The sequence below is a fragment of the Stomoxys calcitrans genome, chromosome 1 (genome assembly GCF_963082655.1).
Source record: "Stomoxys calcitrans chromosome 1, idStoCalc2.1, whole genome shotgun sequence".
NCBI classification, from domain to species: Eukaryota; Metazoa; Arthropoda; class Insecta; order Diptera; family Muscidae; genus Stomoxys; species Stomoxys calcitrans.
The window spans coordinates 233,215,180-233,237,902 of NC_081552.1; the positions used below are offsets into that span (position 1 = coordinate 233,215,180).

The 22,723-nt window shown below is 41.9% G+C and overlaps 1 protein-coding gene and 1 pseudogene across 2 annotated transcripts in view; both read right to left on the reverse strand.

The window, feature by feature from the left end:
- LOC106094000 (BAI1-associated protein 3) overlaps nucleotides 1-22,723 on the reverse strand; it is a 420,062-nt gene that overhangs the window by 358,920 nt on the left and 38,419 nt on the right. For both annotated transcript variants that reach the window (XR_009396576.1, XM_059360897.1), the window contains exon 2: nucleotides 1,791-1,847. The gene's annotated coding sequence lies outside the window, so the exon portion shown is untranslated. The remainder of the gene's footprint in view (nucleotides 1-1,790; nucleotides 1,848-22,723) is intronic.
- The window catches only part of LOC106095085 (homeobox protein prospero-like), a 76,306-nt pseudogene that overhangs the window by 40,300 nt on the left and 13,283 nt on the right, over nucleotides 1-22,723 (reverse strand).

Below are 22,723 nucleotides of genomic sequence, written 5' to 3' on the forward strand. Positions count from 1 at the left end.
TATCGTAACAAAACACGTCGTGCAAAATTTCATTTCAATCGGATAAGAATTGCGCACTCTAGAGGTTCAAGAAGTCAAGACCCAAGATCGGTTAATATGGCAGCTATATCAGGTTATAAACCGATTTGAACCATACTTGGCACAGTTGTTGGATATCGTAACAAAACACGTCGTCCAAAATTTCATTCCGATCGGATAAGAATTGCGCACGCTAGAGGCTCAAGAATTCAAGACCCAAGATCGGTTTATATGGCAGCTATATCAGGTTATAAACCGATTTGAACCATACTTGGCACAGTTGTTGGATATCGTAACAAAACACGTCGTGCAAAATTTCATTCCAATCGGATTTGAATTGCGCCCTCTAGAGGCTCAAGAAATCAAGACCCAAGATCGGTTAGTATGGCAGTTATATCAAAACATGGACCGATTGAAACCATACTTAGCGCGGTTGTTGGAAGTGATACCAAAACACCACGTGCAAAATTTTAATCAAATCGGATAAGAATTGCGCCCTCTAGAGGCTCAAGAAGTCAAGACCCAAGATCGGTTTATATGGCAGCTATATCAGGTTATAAACCGATTTGAACCATATTTGGCACAGTTGTTGGATATCATGACGAAACACGTTGTGAAAAATTTCATTACAATCGGATAAGAATTGGGCCCTTTAGAGGCTCAAGAAGTCAAGCTCCCGGATCGGTTTATATGGCAGCTATATCAGGTTATAAACCGATTTGAACCATACTTGGCACAGTTGTTGGATATCGTAACAAAACACGTCGTGCAAAATTTCATTTCAATCGGATAAGAATTGCGCACTCTAGAGGCTCAAGAAGTCAAGACCCTAGATCGGTTTATATCGCAGCTATATCAAAACATGGACCGTCACAACCCATTTACAATCACAACCGACCTACATTAATAAGAAGTATTTGTGCAAAATTTCAAGCGGCTAGCTTAACTTCTTCGAAAGTTTGCGTGCTTTCGACAGACAGACGGACGGACGGACAGACAGACTGACAGACGGCCGGACGGACGGACATGGCTAGATCGCCATAAAATGTCACGACGATCAAGAATTTATATACTTTATGGGGTCTCAGATGCATATTTCGAGTAGTCACATACAGAATGACGAACTTAGTATACCCCCATCCTATGGTGGAGGGTACAAAAATACATCCACCATTTTGCTATTTTTACCACCTCCCTACTTTGGAATTTTCAACTTTTACTTAATTGCCATTTCCACGCATTATAATTTGAAGCATGAAAATGTCATTTGCAAACTTTCTACACTGCCGTCATGTTCAGGAGAGTGTTTTTCTTATATTTTTTGGCCGCGACAAGTTCGTTAGGTCGGTCCTTCAGTGCTAATGACACATGACAAGGGGTCCGGAAAACACAACTCGATGGAGATTCGTGAATACAAGCACAAGACACGTGGAAAATGCAAGGCAGATTTTTTTTTTGTTTTTAATTAAATTAAGCGAGCACATATAAACGACAAAAATAAATAAAACGCAATATAAAAATAAAAAAAAAAAAAACAACAACAACTCAACTTCCAACTTTATAAAAGTCATGGGGGGTGATGGGCCAAAAATTCAAAATTCGGGGAAGAAAAGGCGAAACAGGAGAAAAAGTTTGACAACAATTATTGTATTTTCTATTAAACGGAATGAAAAAAAATGTTGTTCTACTTCTTTTTTCCAAAATATAAATAAGTCGTAAGAATATTTTCTCTTTTCCCACAATACTTTGGTTTAAGCAAGCATAAAACTTACCAACTTTCCACGGTGATTAGTATTAAATTTGTAAAGTCAGCAGCAGGAACGGATATCCTAGAAAGAAGGAAAAAAAAAAAGAAAAAATAAACATAAGTTAACCACCATTGTTTTGAATTTTTTATATAAAAATTTATACAAAACTTAACAAGGGAATATCAAAAGTAGGGTATAAACGTCGCACAGTGGCGCATTTTGCAAAAATCAGATCTTTTGAACCAATTAAGATAACTGCATGATTTTAACTGTGGTTGAATGAACACTCTACGGGCGTAGACGTTTCCTATAAGGCTTCTGCTTACTATACCCACCACCATGGGATCGGTGTATACTAATCTAGTCATTCCTTTGGTAACACCTCGAAATATTGATCTTTCTTTTTTGTTTAATTGACTATGACAGAATATTTGTTCCACTAGCCGAACGTAGATTGGCGTTCCAAGCGCCTCGATCTTCTGCGCTCATTTTAAAATTTCTGACACCAAGTTTCGAGGTGTCTCCCACCGCTTGATCTTTCCATCGGGCTTTTGGTCTTCCCGGTTTGCGTGTACCACTGTGTTTGCCTTCAAAAGACTTCTTTGCTGGAGCTTCTTCAGCCATTCTGACAACATGACCTGGCCAACCCAGCCCTTGTATTTTGATGCGTGTAACTATGCCAACGTCGTCCTACAGCTAGTGGTTCATACGTTGCCTATATTCTCCATTAACGCAAAATGGTGCATATAATTTACCAAGAATCTTTCTCTCAAACACTTCAAGTACTGCCTCATCTGCTTTCACAAGTACCCATGCTTCAGAACCATATAACAGCACGGCTAGTATCAGTGTCTTGCATAGTGTAAGCTTCGACTGTCGAGAGGTGGCCTTGTTTCTAAACTGCTTACTTCATATGTTCGCCTCGCCTATATTCTCCATTAACGCAGTCCATACACTTTACGAAGAATCTTTCTCTCAAATACTCCAAGCACTGTCTCATCTCAGTACCATATAACAGCACGGGTAGTATCAGTGTCTGTCGAGAGGTGGTCATGTTTCTAAACTGCTTACTTCATATGTTCGCCTCGTCTATATTCTCCATTAACGCTAACTAGTCCATATACTTTACGAAGAATCTCTCTCTCAAACACTCCAAGCACTGCCTCATCTGCTTTCACAAGTACCCATGCTTCAGAACCATATAACAACACGAATAGTTTCAGTGTCTTGTATAGGGCAATCTTTGTCTCTCGAGAGGTGGCCTTGTTTCTAAAGTGCCTACTTAGTCCAAAATAGCATCTGTTTGCCCGTATTATTCTTCCCTTAATCTCAAAACTGGTGTCATTCGCTTCGGTTACGGCGGTGCCAAGGTAGATAAAATTACTGACTGTCTCAAAGTTCCCAACTTTCTCCAAATATTGATCTAGAACCCCATAAAGCATATAAATTCTTGATCGTCTCGATATTCTGAATCGATCAAGCCATGTCCGTCCGTCCGTCTGTCAAAATCAGGATAGCGTTCGAATGCATAAAGCTAGTCGCTTAAAATTTTGCACAGATACTTAATTTCGATGTTGGTCGTTGGGGACTGCAAATGGGCCATATGGATTCAGATTCGGATATAGCTCCCATATAAACCGATCTCTCGATTAGACTTCTTGAGCTCTAACAAGCCACAATTTTTGCCCGATTTGACTGAAATTTTGCACATAGTGTTCTGTAATGACTTCCAACAGCTGATCGAACAGCTGATCCAACAGACCGATCTCCAGATTAAATTTCTTGAGCTCTAAAAAGCCACAATGTTTGTCCAAATTGGCTGAAATTTTGTATGCGGTGTTCTGTTATGACTTCCAACAGCTGTGTTAAGTAGGGTCTAAATCGGTCTATAACCTGATATAGCTCCCATACAAACCGATCTCAGAATTTGACTTCTTGAGCTCTAACAAGCCACAATTTTTGTCCGATTTGGCTAAAATTTTGCATGTGGTGTTCTGTTATGACTTCCAACAACCGTGCCAAGTACGGTCTAAATCGGTCTATAACCTGATATAGCTCCCATATAAACCGATCTCAGGATTTGATTTCTTGAGCTCTTACAAGCCACAATTTTTGTCCGATATGGCTGAAATTTTGCACATAGTGTTCTACAATGACTTCCAACAACCGTGCCAAGTACGGTCTAAATCGGCCTATAACCTGATATAGCTTCCATATAAACCGATCTCCCGATTAGACTTTTTGAGCCTTTAAAAGCCAAAATTTTTGTCCGATTTGGCTGAAATTTTGCACATAGTGTTCTGTTATGACTTCCAACACCTGTGCCAAGTATGATCCAAATCGGTCTATAACCTGATGTAGCTCCTATATAAACCGATCTCCCGATTTGACTTCTTGAGCTCTTACAAGCCACAATTTTTGTCCGATATGGCTGAAATTTTGCACATAGTCTTCTGTTATGACTTCCAACAGCTGTGTGTAGTACGGTCCAAATCGGCCTTTAACCTGATATAGCTCCCACATAAACCGATCTCACGATTAGACTTCTTGAGCCTTTAAAAGCCATAATTTTTGTCCGATTTGGCTGAAATTTTGCACATAGTGTTCTCTTATGACTTCCAACACCTGTGCCAAGTATGGTCCAAATCGGTTTATAACCTGATATAGCTCCCACATAAACCGATCTCCCGATTAGACTTCTTGAGCCCCTGGAAGCCGCAATTTTTATCCGATATGGCTGAAATTTTGCATGTAGTGTTCTCATATGACTTCCAACAGCTGTGCCAAATCGGTCTATAATCTGATATAGCTCCCATATAAACCGATCTCCCGATTAGACTTCTTGAACCCCTGAAAACCGCAATTTTTGTACGAATTGCCTGAAATTTTGCTCGTAGGGTTCTGTTATGACTTTCAACAACTGTGCCAATTAAGGTCCAAATCGGTCTATAATCAGATAAAGCTCCAATTTTTTACTAGAATCCATTCTGATGATGGGTTCCCATGATACGGCCCGGCCGAATTAAGCACGCTTTTACTTGTTATACCCACCTCCGAAGGATGGGGTTATATTCATTTTGTCATTCCGTTTGCAACACTTGATCGTCGTAAAAATCTAAGACGATCTAGCCATGTCCGTCCGTCCGTCCGTCCGTCTGCCTGTTGAAATCAGGCTACAGTATTTCGGAATAGAGATATTGAGCTGAAACTTTGCAAGGATTCTTTTTTTTTTGGTCATAAGCAGGTTAAGTTCGAAGATGGGCTATATCGGACTATATCTTAATATAGCCCCCATATAGACCGATCCGCCAATTTAGGGTCTTAGGCCCATAAAAGCCACAATTATTATCCGATATTGCTAAAATTTGAGTTAGCGAGTTGTGTCAGGCCAGTCGACACCCTTCGTCAATTTGGCCCCGATCGGTCCAGATTTTAACATAGCTGCCCATATAGGCCGATCCTCCGATTTAGGGTCGTAGGTCCATAAAAGCCACATTTATTGTCCGATTTTGCTGAAATTTGGTGAGTTAGTGAGTTGAGCAGGCCAGTCGACATCCTTCTTCAATTTGGCCCCGATCGGCCTAGATTTGGATATAGCTGCCACATAGTTCGATCTGGCGATTTGGGGTCTTAAGCCCTTAAAAGCCATATTTGTCCGATTTTGCTGAAATTTTGGACAGTGAGTTGTGTTTGACGCTTCGGCATGCTTCTTCTTTGGCCCAGATCGGTCCAGATTTGGATATAGATGCGATATAAATCGATCGATCGGTCCAAATGGCAATCCCCTAACTAGTTTTGGAGTTATAGCTATATCCAAATCTTAACTGATATGACCCATTTGCAATCCCCAACGACCTACATTGACAAGAAGTGTCTGTGCAAAATTTCCAGTGGCTAGCTTGACGCGTTAGCTTGCCAGCGTGATTTCCATAGACGGTCGGACAGAAGGAGGGACGGACGGACACGAGGATGGTGATGAGGACGTACAGGAGGACGGATGGGCGGATACGAGGACGGTCAGACATGGCTAGATCGACTTAAAATATCGAGACAATTCGGACCATATTTGAATTGAATGTAGGGGACCATAGTAGAATTCATTGTGTGAAGAATTAACAGATTCGGGTAAGAATTGCGCCCTTTAGGGGCTCAAGAAGTATATTCGGGCGTTCGGTTTATATGGTAGTTGCATCAGGCTATAGACTGAATCAGACCATATTTGACACGGATGTTGAAGGTCATGGGAAAAGCCTTTGCACGAAGTTTGAGACAAATCGGATAAGAATTGCACCCTATGGAGGCTTAAGAAGTATAATGGGGAGATCGGTTTACATGGGAGCTATGTCAGGTTATGAACCGATTTGAACCATATTTGGCATAGTTGTTGCCAGACAAAACAACATACTTTCCGCAAAATTTCAGGGAAATCGGACAAAAATTGCGCCCTCTGGTGGCTCAAGATATTAAGATCCAAGATCGGTTTATATGGCGGCTACATCAAAATATGTACTGGTATGGCCCATTTATTGGGTTGCCCAAAAAGTAATTGCGGATTTTTCATATAGTCGGCGTTGACAAATTTTTTCACAGCTTGTGACTCTGTAATTGCATTCTTTCTTCTGTCAGTTATCAGCTGTTACTTTTAGCATGTGTGTGAAGATAAATTCCGAATTTAACTAGCAGAGACACAAACCGCTTTGTTAACAGAGTGCGAGAGAGAGTAACAGAAGTATTAACAGAGATCCACTGAGGGGTTAGCAGAGCTCTGTAAATACTTAACACAACCAAAAAACAAGAGAAATTAATTAAATTTCTTACCTTTTATCAATTTTTGCAAATATTTGTAAAAAAAAAGTAAAACCATAACAAAATTTGGAGTAAAATATCAATGCTTTGAATCAAAAACACCAAATTAAAAATATCTATTACCGTAGTACTGAGAAAAATGAAAAATTTATAAAAAAAATATTCTGGGCAGGATTATGACCAATGGTCCTGGAGGACATCTAAGAATTCTACAAGGTACTACCATACATCGTTGGAAAGGTGACGATGTGTGCTTTCCAAAACATGCCCTTATTCGAAAATCGAGCAGTTGGTTTTTTCAAATTCCTGTCTTTTTTAAAAAAGTTCTCAAAAAAATTCTTGAAAGGATTATGGCCAACGCTCCTGGAGGACATCTAAGAATTCTAAAAGGTACTACCATACATCGTTGGAAAGGTGACGATGTGTGCTTTCCAAAACATGTCGTTATTCGAAAATCGAGCAGTTGGTTTTTTCAAATTCCTGTCTTTTTTAAAAAAATTCTCAAAAAAATTCTGGAAAGGATTATGGCCAACGCTCCTGGAGGACATCTAAGAATTCTACAAGGTACTACCATACATCGTTGGAAAGGTGACGATGTGTGCTTTCCAAAACATGCCCTTATTCGAAAATCGAGCAGTTGGTTTTTTCAAATTCCTGTCTTTTTTAAAAAAATTCTCGAAAAAAAATCTGGACAGGATAATGTCCAATGCTCCTGGAGGACATCTAAGAATTCTACAAGGTACTACCATACATCGTTGGAAAGGTGACGATGTGTGCTTTCCAAAACATTCCCTTATTCGAAAATCGAGCAGTTGGTTTTTTCAAATTCCTGTCTTTTTTAAAAAATTCTCGGAAAAAAATCTGGAAAGGATTGTGGCCAACGCTCCTGGAGGACATCTAAGAATTCTACAAGGTACTACCATACATCGTTGGAAAGGTGACGATGTGTGCTTTCCAAAACATGTCCTTATTCGAAAATCGAGCAGTTGGTTTTTTCAAATTCCTGTCTTTTTTAAAAAAATTCTGGAAAAAAAATCGGGACAGGATAATGGCCAATGCTCCTGGAGGACATCTAAGAATTCTACAAGGTACTACCATACATCGTTGGAAAGGTGACGATGTGTGCTTTCCAAAACATGCCCTTATTCGAAAATCGAGCAGTTGGTTTTTTCAAATTCCTGTCTTTTTTAAAAAAATTCTCGAAAAAAAATCTGGACAGGACATGTCCAATGCTCCTGGAGGACATCTAAGAATTCTACAAGGTACTACCATACATCGTTGGAAAGGTGACGATGTGTGCTTTCCAAAACATGCCCTTATTCGAAAATCGAGCAGTTGGTTTTTTCAAATTCCTGTCTTTTTTAAAAAAGTTCTCAAAAAAATTCTGGAAAGGATTATGGCCAACGCTCCTGGAGGACATCTAAGAATTCTACAAGGTACTACCATACATCGTTGGAAAGGTGACGATGTGTGCTTTCCAAAACATGTCGTTATTCGAAAATCGAGCAGTTGGTTTTTTCAAATTCCTGTCTTTTTTAAAAAAATTCTCAAAAAAATTCTGGAAAGGATTATGGCCAACGCTCCTGGAGGACATCTAAGAATTCTACAAGGTACTACCATACATCGTTGGAAAGGTGACGATGTGTGCTTTCCAAAACATGCCCTTATTCGAAAATCGAGCAGTTGGTTTTTTCAAATTCCTGTCTTTTTTAAAAAAATTCTCGAAAAAAAATCTGGACAGGATAATGTCCAATGCTCCTGGAGGACATCTAAGAATTCTACAAGGTACTACCATACATCGTTGGAAAGGTGACGATGTGTGCTTTCCAAAACATTCCCTTATTCGAAAATCGAGCAGTTGGTTTTTTCAAATTCCTGTCTTTTTTAAAAAAATTCTCGAAAAAAATCTGGAAAGGATTATGGCCAACGCTCCTGGAGGACATCTAAGAATTCTACAAGGTACTACCATACATCGTTGGAAAGGTGACGATGTGTGCTTTCCAAAACATGCCATTATTCGAAAATCGAGCAGTTGGTTTTTTCAAATTCCTGTCTTTTTTTAAAAAATTCTGGAAAAAAAATCGGGACAGGATAATGGCCAATGCTCCTGGAGGACATCTAAGAATTCTACAAGGTACTACCATACATCGTTGGAAAGGTGACGATGTGTGCTTTCCAAAACATGCCCTTATTCGAAAATCGAGCAGTTGGTTTTTTCAAATTCCTGTCTTTTTTAAAAAAGTTCTCAAAAAAATTCTGGAAAGGATTATGGCCAACGCTCCTGGAGGACATCTAAGAATTCTACAAGGTACTACCATACATCGTTGGAAAGGTGACGATGTGTGCTTTCCAAAACATGTCGTTATTCGAAAATCGAGCAGTTGGTTTTTTCAAATTCCTGTCTTTTTTAAAAAAAATTCTCAAAAAAATTCTGGAAAGGATTATGGCCAACGCTCCTGGAGGACATCTAAGAATTCTACAAGGTACTACCATACATCGTTGGAAAGGTGACGATGTGTGCTTTCCAAAACATGCCCTTATTCGAAAATCGAGCAGTTGGTTTTTTCAAATTCCTGTCTTTTTTAAAAAAGTTCTCAAAAAAATTCTTGAAAGGATTATGGCCAACGCTCCTGGAGGACATCTAAGAATTCTACAAGGTACTACCATACATCGTTGGAAAGGTGACGATGTGTGCTTTCCAAAACATGCCCTTATTTGAAAATCGAGCAGTTGGTTTTTTCAAATTCCTGTTTTTTTTAAAAAAATTCTGGAAAAAAAATCGGGACAGGATAATGGCCAATGCTCCTGGAGGACATCTAAGAATTCTACAAGGTACTACCATACATCGTTGGAAAGGTGACGATGTGTGCTTTCCAAAACATGCCCTTATTCGAAAATCGAGCAGTTGGTTTTTTCAAATTCCTGTCTTTTTTAAAAAAATTCTCGAAAAAAAATCTGGACAGGATAATGTCCAATGCTCCTGGAGGACATCTAAGAATTCTACAAGGTACTACCATACATCGTTGGAAAGGTGACGATGTGTGCTTTCCAAAACATGTCCTTATTCGAAAATCGAGCAGTTGGTTTTTTCAAATTCCTGTTTTTTTTAAAAAAATTCTGGAAAAAAAATCGGGACAGGATAATGGCCAATGCTCCTGGAGGACATCTAAGAATTCTACAAGGTACTACCATACATCGTTGGAAAGGTGACGATGTGTGCTTTCCAAAACATGCCCTTATTCGAAAATCGAGCAGTTGGTTTTTTCAAATTCCTGTCTTTTTTAAAAAAATTCTCGAAAAAAAATCTGGACAGGATAATGTCCAATGCTCCTGGAGGACATCTAAGAATTCTACAAGGTACTACCATACATCGTTGGAAAGGTGACGATGTGTGCTTTCCAAAACATGTCCTTATTCGAAAATCGAGCAGTTGGTTTTTTCAAATTCCTGTTTTTTTTAAAAAAATTCTGGAAAAAAAATCGGGACAGGATAATGGCCAATGCTCCTGGAGGACATCTAAGAATTCTACAAGGTACTACCATACATCGTTGGAAAGGTGACGATGTGTGCTTTCCAAAACATTCCCTTATTCGAAAATCGAGCAGTTGGTTTTTTCAAATTCCTGTCTTTTTTAAAAAAATTCTCAAAAAAATTCTGGAAAGGATTATGGCCAACGCTCCTGGAGGACATCTAAGAATTCTACAAGGTACTACCATACATCGTTGGAAAGGTGACGATGTGTGCTTTCCAAAACATGTCCTTATTCGAACCAACTGCTCGATTTTCGAATAAGGGCATGTTTTGGAAAGCACACATCGTCACCTTTCCAACGATGTATGGTAGTACCTTGTAGAATTCTTAGATGTCCTCCAGGAGCATTGGACATTATCCTGTCCAGATTTTTTTTCGAGAATTTTTTTAAAAAAGACAGGAATTTGAAAAAACCAACTGCTCGATTTTCGAATAAGGGCATGTTTTGGAAAGCACACATCGTCACCTTTCCAACGATGTATGGTAGTACCTTGTAGAATTCTTAGATGTCCTCCAGGAGCGTTGGCCATAATCCTTTCCAGAATTTTTTTGAGAACTTTTTTAAAAAAGACAGGAATTTGAAAAAACCAACTGCTCGATTTTCGAATAAGGGCATGTTTTGGAAAGCACACATCGTCACCTTTCCAACGATGTATGGTAGTACCTTGTAGAATTCTTAGATGTCCTCCAGGAGCGTTGGCCATAATCCTTTCAAGAATTTTTTTGAGAACTTTTTTAAAAAAGACAGGAATTTGAAAAAACCAACTGCTCGATTTTCGAATAAGGGCATGTTTTGGAAAGCACACATCGTCACCTTTCCAACGATGTATGGTAGTACCTTGTAGAATTCTTAGATGTCCTCCAGGAGCATTGGACATTATCCTGTCCAAATTTTTTTTCGAGAATTTCTTTAAAAAAGACAGGAATTTGAAAAAACCAACTGCTCGATTTTCGAATAAGGGCATGTTTTGGAAAGCACACATCGTCACCTTTCCAACGATGTATGGTAGTACCTTGTAGAATTCTTAGATGTCCTCCAGGAGCGTTGGCCATAATCCTTTCAAGAATTTTTTTGAGAACTTTTTTAAAAAAGACAGGAATTTGAAAAAACCAACTGCTCGATTTTCGAATAAGGGCATGTTTTGGAAAGCACACATCGTCACCTTTCCAACGATGTATGGTAGTACCTTGTAGAATTCTTAGATGTCCTCCAGGAGCATTGGACATTATCCTGTCCAGATTTTTTTTCGAGAATTTCTTTAAAAAAGACAGGAATTTGAAAAAACCAACTGCTCGATTTTCGAATAAGGGCATGTTTTGGAAAGCACACATCGTCACCTTTCCAACGATGTATGGTAGTACCTTGTAGAATTCTTAGATGTCCTCCAGGAGCTTTGGCCATTATCCTGTCCCGATTTTTTTTCCAGAATTTTTTTAAAAAAAACAGGAATTTGAAAAAACCAACTGCTCGATTTTCGAATAACGACATGTTTTGGAAAGCACACATCGTCACCTTTCCAACGATGTATGGTAGTACCTTGTAGAATTCTTAGATGTCCTCCAGGAGCGTTGGCCATAATCCTTTCAAGAATTTTTTTGAGAACTTTTTTAAAAAAGACAGGAATTTGAAAAAACCAACTACTCGATTTTCAAATAAGGGCATGTTTTGGAAAGCACACATCGTCACCTTTCCAACGATGTATGGTAGTACCTTGTAGAATTCTTAGATGTCCTCCAGGAGCATTGGACATTATCCTGTCCAGATTTTTTTTCGAGAATTTTTTTAAAAAAGACAGGAATTTGAAAAAACCAACTGTTCGATTTTCGAATAAGGGCATGTTTTGGAAAGCACACATCGTCACCTTTCCAACGATGTATGGTAGTACCTTGTAGAATTCTTAGATGTCCTCCAGGAGCGTTGGCTATAATCCTTTCAAGAATTTTTTTGAGAACTTTTTTAAAAAAGACAGGAATTTGAAAAAACCAACTGCTCGATTTTCGAATAAGGGCATGTTTTGGAAAGCACACATCGTCACCTTTCCAACGATGTATGGAAGTACCTTGTAGAATTCTTAGATGTCCTCCAGGAGCGTTGGCCATAATCCTTTCCAGAATTTTTTTGAGAATTTTTTTTAAAAAAAAAGGAATTTGAAAAAACCAACTGCTCGATTTTCGAATAAGGACATGTTTTGGAAAGCACACATCGTCACCTTTCCAACGATGTATGGTAGTACCTTGTAGAATTCTTAGATGTCCTCCAGGAGCGTTGGCCATAATCCTTTCCAGATTTTTTTTCGAGAATTTTTTTAAAAAAGACAGGAATTTGAAAAAACCAATTTCGAATAAGGGAATGTTTTGGAAAGCACACATCGTCACCTTTCCAACGATGTATGGTAGTACCTTGTAGAATTCTTAGATGTCCTCCAGGAGCATTGGACATTATCCTGTCCAGATTTTTTTTCGAGAATTTTTTTAAAAAAGACAGGAATTTGAAAAAACCAACTGCTCGATTTTCGAATAAGGGCATGTTTTGGAAAGCACACATCGTCACCTTTCCAACGATGTATGGTAGTACCTTGTAGAATTCTTAGATGTCCTCCAGGAGCGTTGGCCATAATCCTTTCCAGAATTTTTTTGAGAATTTTTTTAAAAAAGACAGGAATTTGAAAAAACCAACTGCTCGATTTTCGAATAACGACATGTTTTGGAAAGCACACATCGTCACCTTTCCAACGATGTATGGAAGTACCTTGTAGAATTCTTAGATGTCCTCCAGGAGCATTGGCCATTATCCTGTCCAGATTTTTTTTCGAGAATTTTTTTAAAAAAGACAGGAATTTGAAAGAACCAACTGCTCGATTTTCGAATAAGGGCATGTTTTGGAAAGCACACATCGTCACCTTTCCAACGATGTATGGTAGTACCTTGTAGAATTCTTAGATGTCCTCCAGGAGCGTTGGCCATAATCCTTTCCAGAATTTTTTTGAGAATTTTTTTAAAAAAGACAGGAATTTGAAAAAACCAACTGCTCGATTTTCGAATAAGGGCATGTTTTGGAAAGCACACATCGTCACCTTTCCAACGATGTATGGTAGTACCTTGTAGAATTCTTAGATATCCTCCAGGAGCGTTGGCCATAATCCTTTCAAGAATTTTTTTGAGAACTTTTTTAAAAAAGACAGGAATTTGAAAAAACCAACTGCTCGATTTTCGAATAAGGGCATGTTTTGGAAAGCACACATCGTCACCTTTCCAACGATGTATGGTAGTACCTTGTAGAATTCTTAGATGTCCTCCAGGAGCATTGGACATTATCCTGTCCAGATTTTTTTTCGAGAATTTTTTTAAAAAAGACAGGAATTTGAAAAAACCAACTGCTCGATTTTCGAATAAGGGCATGTTTTGGAAAGCACACATCGTCACCTTTCCAACGATGTATGGTAGTACCTTGTAGAATTCTTAGATGTCCTCCAGGAGCATTGGCCATTATCCTGTCCCGATTTTTTTTTCCAGAATTTTTTTAAAAAAGACAGGAATTTGAAAAAACCAACTGCTCGATTTTCGAATAAGGGCATGTTTTGGAAAGCACACATCGTCACCTTTCCAACGATGTATGGTAGTACCTTGTAGAATTCTTAGATGTCCTCCAGGAGCATTGGACATTATCCTGTCCAGATTTTTTTTAAAAAAGACAGGAATTTGAAAAAACCAACTGCTCGATTTTCAAATAAAGACATGTTTTGGAAAGCACACATAGTCACCTTTTCAACGATGTATGGTAGTACCTTGTAGAATTTTTAGATGTCCTCCAGGAGCGTTGGCCATAATCCTGTCCAGATTTTTTTTCGAGAAATTCTTAAAAAAAGACAGGAATTTGAAAAAACCAACTGCTCGATTTTCGAATAAGGACATGTTTTGGAAAGCTCCTGTCGTAACCTTTCCAACGATGTATGGTAGTACCTTGTAGAATTCTTAGATGTCCTCCAGGACCATTGGTCATAATCCTGCCCAGAATATTTTTTTTATAAATTTTTCATTTTTCTCAGTACTACGGTAATAGATATTTTTAATTTGGTGTTTTTGATTCAAAGCATTGATATTTTACTCCAAATTTTGTTATGGTTTTACTTTTTTTTTTACAAATATTTGCAAAAATTGATAAAAAGTAAGAAATTTAATTAATTTCTCTTGTTTTTTGGTTCTGTTAAGTATTTACAGAGCTCTGCTAACCCCTCAGTGGATCTCTGTTAATACTTCTGTTACTCTCTCTCGCACTCTGTTAACAAAGCGGTTTGTGTCTCTGCTAGTTAAATTCGGAATTTATCTTCACACACATACTTTTAGCTTGCTTTAGAAAAAAAGTGTAAAAAAAGTATATTTGATTAAAGTTCATTCTAAGTTTTATTAAAAATGCATTTACTTTCTTTTAAAAAATCCGCAATAACTTTTTGGGCAACCATTACAATCCCAACCGACCTACACTAAAAAGAAGTATTCGTGTAAAATTGCAAGCTCCTAGCTTAAATGCTTCGAAAGTAAGCGTGCTTACGCCAGACAGAAGGGTTCGCCAGAAGCCTAGTTGGTAGCGTGCTTGGATTACCAGTGCAGGGGTCGTGGGTTCGATTCCCGCAAGAAGCCTTGGTCTGCCGCTACTGTGGTATCATAATGGACTTAAAATTGTCTTAGAGAGTCTGTAAAGGACTTACCTAACCTAACCTACGCCAAACAGAAGAACGGACAGACGTACGGAGGGACAGACAGACGGATGGAGGGACGGACAGACAGACGGAGGGACGGACGGAGGAACGGACGGAGGAACGGACGGAGGAACGGACGGAGGAACGGATGGAGGAACGGACGGAGGAACGGACGGAGGAACGGACGGAGGAACGGACGGAGGAACGGACGGAGGAACGGACGGAGGAACGGACGGAGGAACGGACGGAGGAACGGACGGAGGAACGGACGGAGGAACGGACGGAGGAACGGACGGAGGAACGGACGGAGGAACGGACGGAGGAACGGACGGAGGAACGGACGGAGGAACGGATGGAGGAACGGACGGAGGAACGGACGGAGGAACGGACGGAGGAACGGACGGAGGAACGGACGGAGGAACGGACGGACAGACGGGTGGAGGGACGGATGGAGGGACGGATGGAGGGACGGATGGAGGGACGGATGGAGGAACGGATGGAGGAACGGATGGAGGGATGGAAGGACGGACAGACGTACGGAGAAATGTACAGACGGACGGAGGGACGGACGGAGGAAGGGTCAGACAGACGGGCAAAGGACAGACAGACGGAGGGATGGACGGACAGACGGACGGAGGGATGAACAGACGGTCGGATCGACAGACAGATTGACGGACAGACGGATAGAGGGACGGACAGACGGACGGAGGAATGGACAGACGGACGGACAGACGGATAGAGGGACGGACAGACGTACGGAGGGATGGACGGAGGGACGGATTAAGGGACGTACAGACGGATGGAAGGACGGACAGATGTACGGAAAAATGTACAGACGGACTGAGGGAGGGACAGACAGACGGGCAAAGGACAGACAGAAGGACGGACAGACGGATTAAGGGACGTACAGACGGATGGAAGGACGGACAGACGTACGGAGAAATGTACAGACGGACGGAGGAACGGATGGAGGGACGGACAGACAGGAGGACAGACGGACGGAGGGACGGACGGAGGGATGGACGGACAGACGGACGGAGGGATGAACAGACGGACGGATCGACAGACAGGCGGATAGAGGGACGGACAGACGGACGGAGGAACGGACAGACGGACGGAGGAATGGTCAGGCGGACGGACAGACGGATAGAGGGACGGACAGACGTACGGAGGGACAGGCAGAAGGACGGACAGATGGATAGACGAATGGACGGGCGGAGGGACGGATGGACGGATGGACGGGCGGAGGGACGGACGAAGGGACAGACGGAGGGACGGACGAAGGGACGGACAGGCGGAGGAACGGACGGAGGGACGGACGGAGGGATGGACAGAAGACGGACGGAGGGACGGACGGAGGGACGGACGGAGGGACGGACGGAGGGACGGACGGAGGGACGGACGGAGGGACGGACGGAGGGACGGACGGAGGGACGGACGGAGGGACGGACGGAGGGACGAACGGAGGGACGGACGGAGGAACGGGCGGAGGGACGGACGGAGGGATGGACGGAAGGACGGACGGAGGGACGGACGGACGGAGGGACGGACGGACGGAGCGCCGGCCGAAGGGAGGGACGGACGGAGGGCCGGGCGAAGGGACGGACAGACGGAGGAACGGACGGAGGGACGGACGGAGGGACAGACGGGTGGAGGGACGGACAGACAGGTGGGTAGAGGGACGTACAGACGGATGGAAGGACGGACAGGCGTACGGAGAAATGTACAGACGGAGGGACGGGCGGACGGAGGGAGAACGGACGGATGGAGGGACGGACAGACAGACGGGCAGAAGGAGGGACGGACTGACAGACGGGCAGAAGAACGGACAGACAGAAGGACAGACGGGCAGAGGGACGGATAGACAGACAGAGGGATGGACGGAGGGAGGGACGAACAGATCGACGGATAGACAGACAGACGGAGGGACAGACGGATAGGGGGACGGACAGTCGGACGGAGGAACGGACAGACGGACGGAGGAATGGACAGACGGACGGACAGACGGACATATCTAGATCGACTTCAAATGACACGATGATCAAGCATACATATACTTCATAAGGTCTTAGACGAATATTTCGTAGCGCCTCAAACGAAATGACGAAATTAGTATACACCCCCCTCCTATGGTTGCGGATATAAAAAATGTCCTCAAACGAAATATTTTAAGTCATTTGCTAAGTGGAACTTTTTGCTTGCTCCTACTATTACTCTCTGGTACAAGTCCTTGCTGTATTATTTTTTTTTCCTTTCTTAAAAATGATTTCGTTTTTTCTGATTCCCTTCTTGTTTGGTTTGCCTTAGAATCCACTTCCTGTCATTTCTTTGCTTTCATCTTTCCTCACTTCTTTATCCCCCATACCACCCTTCGTCCTTGTGGGTACCTGTGGTTATGCGTCGCTTTGTATACATGTGTGTTAGTGCATATCAGCGACTACCTTCATCCTTAACTAACAAATTTCCGCTTCCTGCCTTTTAATGTTATAATATTGGTTTGCCGTTTTGTTTTTTTTTTCTATACTCTACACCGTAGGATGAGGGTATATTAATTTCACCATTCTGTTTGTAACACCTCGAAATATGTGTCTGAGACCCCCTTTCGTCCGTCCGTCTGTCTGTCGAAAGCACTCAAACTTCCGAAGGAGTAAAGCTAGACGCTTTAAACTTGGCACAAATACTTCTTATTAGTGTAGGTCGGTTGGGGCTTGTAAATGGGCCATATCGGTCCATGTTTTGATATAGCTGTCATATAACCCGATCTGGGCACTTGACTATTTGAGCCTCTAGAGGGCGCAATTCTCGTTCGATTTGACTGAAATTTTGCACGTGGTGTTTTGTTATGATATTTAACAATTGTTCCAAGTATGGTTCGAATCGGTCCATAACCTGATATAGCTGATATATAAACCGATCTTGGATCTTGACTTCTAGAGCCTCTAGAGGGCGCAATTCTTATCCGATTTCAAAGAAATTTTGCACGAAGTATTTTGTTATGATATGCAACAACTGTGCCAAGTATGGTTCAAATCGGTCAATAACCTGATATAGCCGCCATATAAACCGATCTTGGGTCTTGACTTCTTGAGCCTCTAGCGCAATTCTTATCCGATTTGGTTGAAATTTTGCATGAGGTGTTTTGTTATGACTTTCAATAACTGTGCTAAGTTAGGTTCAAATCGGTCAATAACCTGATATAGCTGCCATATAAACCGATCTTGGGTCTTGACTTCTTGAGCCTCTTGAAAGCGCAATTCTTATCCGATTTCAATGAAATTCAGCATGAGGTGTTTTGTTATGATATGCAACAACCGTGCCGAGTATGGTTCAAATCGGTTCATAACCTGATATAGCTGCTATATAAACCGCTCTTGGGTCTTGACTTCTTGAGCCTCCAGAGGGCGCAATTCTCATCCGATTCGAATGAAATTTTGCAGTTCGTGTTTTGCTTTGACATTCAATAACTGTGCTAAGTTGGGTGCAAATCGGCACATAACCTGATATAGCTGCCATATAAACCGATCTTGGGTCTAGATTTCTTGGGCCTCTAGAGGGCGCAATTCTTATCCGATTTCAATGAAATTTTGCATGAAGTATTTTGTTTTGACATACAACATTTTTGCCAAGTATGGTTCAAATCGGCCCATAACCTGATATAGCTGCCATATAAACCGATCTTGGATCTTGACTTCTTGAGCCTCTAGAGGGCGCAATTCTTATCCGATTTCAAAGAAATTTTGTACGAAGTATTTTGTTATGATATGCAACAACTGTGCCAAGTATGGTTCAAATCGGTCAATAACCTGATATAGCCGCCATATAAACCGATCTTGGGTCTTGACTTCTTGAGCCTCTAGAAAGCGCAATTCTTATCCGATTTGGTTGAAATTTAGCATGAGGTGTTTTGTTATGACTTTTAATAACTGTGCTAAGTTAGGTTCAAATCGGTCAATAACCTGATATAGCTGCCATATAAACCGATCTTGGGTCTTGACTTCTTGAGCCTCTAGAAAGCGCAATTCTTATCCGATTTGGTTGAAATTTAGCATGAGGTGTTTTGTTATGACTTTCAATAACTGTGCTAAGTTAGGTTCAAATCGGCCCATAACCTGATATAGCTGCCATATAAACCGATCTTGGGTCTGACTTCTTGGGCCTCCAGAGGGCACAATTCTCATCCGATTGGAGTGAAATTTTGCAGAACGTATTTTGCTATGACATCCAATAACTGTGCTAAGTATGGTTCACATCGGTCAATAACCTGATATAGCTGCCATATAAACCGATCTTGGGTCTTGACTCCTTGACCCTCTAGAGGGCGCAATTCTTATCCGATTTCAATGAAATTTTGCACGAAGTATTTTGTTACGATATGCAACACCTGTGCCAGGTATGGTTCAAATCGGCCCATAACCTGATATAGCGGCCCTATAAACCGATCTTGGGTCTCGACTTCTTGGGCCTCTAGTGGGCGCAATTCTTATCCGATTGCAATAAAATTGAGCACGACGTGTTTTGTTATGATATCCAACAACTGTGCCAAGTATGGTTCAAATCGCTCAATAACCTGATATAGATGCCTTATAAACCCGTCTTGGGTCTTGACTTCTTGAGCCTCTGGAGGGCGCAATTCTTATCCGATTTCAATGAAATTTTGCATGAAGTATTTTGTTATGACATACAACATTTGCGCCAAGTATGGTTCAAATCGGTCAATAACCTGATATAGCTGCCTTATAAACCGATCTTGGGTCTTGATTTCTTGGGCCTCCAGAGGGCGCAATTCTTATCCGATTTCAATGAAATTTAGCATGAGGTGTTTTGTTATGACTTTCAATAACTGTGCTAAGTATGGTTCAAATCGGTTTATAACCTGATATAGCTGCCATATAAACCGATCTTGAATCTTGACTTCTTGAGCCACTAGAGGGCGCAATTCTTATCCGATTTCAATGAAATTCAGCATGAGGTGTTTTGTTATGATATGCAACAACTGTGCCAAGTATGGTTCAAATCGGCCCATAACCTGATATAGCTGCCATATAAACCGATCTTGGGTCTTGACTTTTTGAGCCTCTAGAGGGCGCAATTCGTATCCGATTGGAATGAAATTTTGCACGAAGTATTTTATTATGACTTTCAACAACTGTGCCAAATAAGGTTCAAATCGGTTCATAATCTGATATAGCTGCCATGTAAACCGATCTTGGGTCTTGACTTTTTGAACCTCTAGAGGGCGCAACTCGTATCCGATATGAATAAAATTTTGCATCCAATAACTGTGCTAAGTATGGTTCAAATCGGTCCATAACCTGATATAGCTGCCATATAAACCGATCTTGAATGTTGCAGAAGAAGAGAAGCCGGGAAAAGAACTCGACAAATGAGATCCATGGTGTAGGGTATATAAGATTCGGCTCGGCCGAACTTTGCACGCTTTTACTCGTTTGTTTTTTTTTTTTTTGTTTTTTTCTTGCTACAGTTAGTCGTGCCTGTGGCAGCAATGGTGTTATCGTTCATGGCAATGGATATGACTTCATGCCTAACAAGGTTACCATCTCGCGGCGTAGCCGCCATTGCCTGTTAAGGAAAGAGAACTTTTTTGCCTTCATAAAGCCTTTGTTGGAAGGTAAGCAAGCAATACAAACAAAAACATTATTGTAGTTAATGGAAACAAGGGCTATTAAATATTAACCATAACTCCTTTACAGTTACAGAAGTGAGATGGTGATGGTTTTCTAAGATCGGCAGCAAAATTCGCAAGTTGAAAAAAAAAACCTTAAAAATCCATTTTCAAAACTAAAGAATCCAATTAGAAGAACAAAACAAGTCAACAAAGGGGTGGAAGGTGACCATTGTCGGCTTTCCAAACATGCCTTGGTGAATCAATTTTAGCTAAAATTTTGGTTCAGGTACCGTGAAGCCTTTTGCAAGTTATAAACTTTAATATAAGAGAAAGCGGTAAGGAAATGAGGTTTTGCTGAGCTTAAGACCCTAAATTGGCGGATCGGACTAGAGGGCAGCTATAACCAAATAGAGTCCAATGTAAACCATAATCGGTTCCAACATCGCTTAGCCTAGCGCAGCTAACTGTTCCGAATTTTAGTCAAATCAGATAAGAAATGAGCTTTTTACGCGCTTAAGATCCCAAGTAAGCACTTCGGTCTATATGGCAGCTATATTTGACCACAATCGGTTCCGATATCGGGCGTCCTAATCCAACTCACTGTTCAAAATTTCAGCGAAATCGTATAAGAAATTCAACTTTTTTTTTTATATCCAAATGTGGTCTGACCTAAGCCATACTCTGGTTGGATGACGGGAAGCCCAATGACACTCCCTGTTTCAAATTTCAGCGAAATTTGCCCATGAACATTCCACTAAGGAACAGGGGCAAACTTCTTCTCACATATCAATGAGTTCAGCCCGATTCAAGTTTTAGCTGAATGATAAGGGGCCTCCTTTTTATAGCCGACTCCGAACGGCGTGCCGAAGTGCGACACCTCTTTGGAGAGAAGTTTTACATGGCATAGTACCTCACAAATGTGGCCAGCATTAGAAGGGGAAAACCACCGCTGAAAATTTTTTTCTGATGGTCTCGCTAGGATTCGAACCCAGGCCTTTAGCGTCATAGGCGGACATGCTAACCTCTGCGCTAAGGTGGCCTCCAGCGAAATCGTATAATAAATGCGCCTTTTGTGGCCAACGACACGGGCAACATGGGTGATGGTGGTGGCGGCACATTCGGATGGAAGGCTGGCTGGCGCCCGACTCCGTGGCGATGAACTTTGGGCAGGGGTGGAAATGCTGATGCTTTGATTCATGCTTGACCCGAATGAGGTGGAACCACCATTGCCCCCGTGATTATTCGCAATGTTGTTGCTAATGTTGCTATTGTTGTTGTAGGGTCCATTCATTTGTTGTTGTAATTGCATCTGTTGTCCGCTGGCCGCTTGGAGGCCATTGGGTCCGCTGACACCTTCTACCACGAGTGGCACCAGGCCATCTTGGGCCAAAGTATGCGGGTGTCCGTCACCTTATGGAGTTTCTTCTAGAGCATCACCACCAGGCTCAGAGCCCCGTTCTGTTCCAATTGCTGTTGTTGGGTGAGTTGTTGTTGGTGTTGTATCTGTTGTCCACTGGCCGCTTGGAGGCCATTGGTTCCGCTGACACCACCTACCACGGGTGGCACTAGGCCATCTTGGGCCAAAGTATGCGGGTATCCGTCGCCTTATGGAGTTTCTTCTTGAGCATCACCACCAGGCTTAGAGCCTCGTTCTGATCCAATTGCTGTTATTGGGTGAGTTGTTGTTGGTGTTGTATCTGTTGTCCACTGGCCGCTTGGAGGCATTGGGTCCGTTGACACCTCTTACCACGAGTGGCACCAGGCCATCTTGGGCCAAAGTATGCGGGTATCTGTCACCTTATGGCGTTTCTTCTTGAGCATCACCACCAGGCTCAAAGTCTCGTTCTGTTCCGATTGCTGCTGGTGGGTGAGTTGTTGTTGCTCAGCGGCACCTCCTACCACGAGTGGCATCAGGCCATCTTGGGCCAAAGTATGGGGTGTCCGTCACCTTATGGCGTTTCTTCTTGAGCATCACCACCAGACTCAAATTCTCGTTCTGTTCGAATTGCCGTTGTTGGGTGAGTTGTTGTTGCTGTTGGTGGTGTTGTTGTTGTTGTTGCTGATGTTGTCGTTGTTGCTGCTGTTGTTGTTGCTGCTGTTGTTGATGCTGCAGCTGTTGCTTATCACGCGACTCTGGCATACAGAAGGGATTCAATGGCTGCCCTCCACCCGACGCCATGGAGTGAAGGCCTGCCGCTGCTACGGGATTCATGCCTTGCGGCGTCTTCGCTGCCTGAAACATTGCTGCCGTTGTGGGCGAAGACCGTTTATAAGGTGGTGGGGGTGAATTTGGCTTG